Below are 2,034 nucleotides of genomic sequence, written 5' to 3'. Positions count from 1 at the left end.
CTCCATAATTAGCCAAAGATTCCACTTTCATCATCAAAGCTTGAAGTTGAGCAGCTATAGCAGTAGTTGTATCCACTTCCACAATTCCTGCTACTTTGCCTTGTAACCTTCTTTGTGTAGGATTCTGGTATTCATTAGCTGACATTAGCTCAATCAACTCGTAAGCTTCATTATAGCTTTTGGCCCATAAGGCTCCACCAGTCGCTGCATCGAGCATATGTCTAGATTGTGAGCCTAAACCATTGTAGAAATAGTTTATAATCATCCAATCAGGCATGTCATGCTGTGGGCACTTCCTTAGCATCTCCTTGTATCGCCCAAGCCTCACATAGAGATTCTCCAGTTTGTTGCACAAACTGAGTAAGAGCAAACCTGATTGCAGCAATCTTCGCCATAGGAAAGAATTTTGTGAGAAACTTTTGAGCAAGATCATCCCATCTGGTGATAGACCCTGGTGGTAGAGAATGTAACCGGCACTTTTCTTTATCCCTTAGGGAAAATGGAAAGAGTCGCAGCTTGATAGCATCTTCAGTCACACTATTGAATTTGAAAGTATTACAGATCTCTATGAAATCCCTGATGTGCATGTTGGGGTCTTCTGTAAGAGAGCCCCCAAACTGAACTGAGTTTTGTATCATCTGAATCATGCTCGACTTGATCTCAAAAGTGTTAGCCGAGATGGTTGGTCTGATGATGCTTGACTAAATATCATTGATCTTAGGCTGAAAATAGTCCATCAAAACCTTAGAAATTTCTGATTGATCTCCCATCACTACTAAAGCTGGTTCCTCGACTTTTTCTTCTTCTTTTTCTTCTTTTTCTTCTTCTTCTTCTACTTTCTCTTCGTCCTCAAAAAATTCCCTTCGAATCACTACAGTTTCCTCATCGGATTGATCCAGAGTTCTCTTACGAGTCCGCGAATGCGTATGCATACACGCTCGCTAGAGTACCTGAAACACGACAAGGAAAAGAGTAGGTAAGTAACAATGTCCGATTCAATGAACTTTAACGATCACTGATGAAAAACACATAAACTAAAAGTTAACACCGAATCCCGGCAGCGGCGCCAAAAACTTGTTAGTCGATAAACACGCGCTAATAATTCACGCAAGTAAATGCGATTGCAAGTAATATAGAATTATTTCTAGTTCGTTCCCACAGGGACTGGTTTAGGTTAACTTTATGATTTATGCACTTATGCAACAATGATATGGCTATTATTCAATGCTAAGACGAATAACAATTTGGGTTTTGATTATACTACGACTACCATTGAGAATTATACTAAATAACATAAACTAAGAGATTAAAAAGAGTTGAATGATATATGACACAAATATGGGATTCTAACTTCATTAAATACTTCATTCAATAGCCTTTTCGTTCTTAACCTTAGCATGTAATGGTGATGACACTAATCAAACAACACGAAACTGCTAAACGCCAACTTTCGTTGCACGAATAACATATTGCCAGACACCCACAAAAGAGATAGAAGTTGAACATACACCAATTATATTGAGACCCTATATGTCTATAGAATTTGACAACATAATGGCTTAATGCACAAGTTATCTATCGTGATTACATAGGGCAAGTAAGATGGTTAAAATTACCTACGATGTAATATCCGGGATATATCGTGTAATTATTTTTGCTATTATATAATTATTATGTGTGTTCAGTATCTATTCGATGATCTAATTGTTAAGTGTTATCTGTACTTGAATATTCAAAAATAATATTAATTGAGTATTTTAATTTTTATATGTCCAAAATAAAATATAGATAATTGTCATATCTTCCTAATTATTTTTATGTTGGTTTATGGATTTATAAGAATCATATGAAATTTTTAAAATCTTTTTCCGGGTAATTAAAATCTATTTTATAAAAACGGGAACCAACCGACATCAACCGTTGTTACGTTTTTGGAACCCGAAACTCTTTCGAGAACTCCTTCCTAACCTAATTGTAATATTCTGAGTATATTCCATGTTTCGACTTTTTCGATCCGGCTTACGTTTTGTCCTG

At 36.1% G+C, this 2,034-nt stretch overlaps 1 non-coding gene across 1 annotated transcript; it reads left to right on the top strand.

The window, feature by feature from the left end:
* Positions 1-275: 275 nt before the first annotated feature.
* On the top strand, positions 276-380 carry LOC141694336 (small nucleolar RNA R71). The gene has a single exon (XR_012563651.1). It is a non-coding gene; the product is annotated as a small nucleolar RNA R71 (small nucleolar RNA).
* The last annotated feature ends 1,654 nt before the right edge of the window (positions 381-2,034 follow it).

Source organism: Apium graveolens, chromosome 10 (genome assembly GCF_009905375.1).
Source record: "Apium graveolens cultivar Ventura chromosome 10, ASM990537v1, whole genome shotgun sequence".
Lineage (NCBI taxonomy): Eukaryota > Viridiplantae > Streptophyta > Magnoliopsida > Apiales > Apiaceae > Apium > Apium graveolens.
The sequence above is the reverse complement of the archived record's forward strand: the minus strand, read 5'-3'. Positions and strand labels throughout refer to the sequence as shown.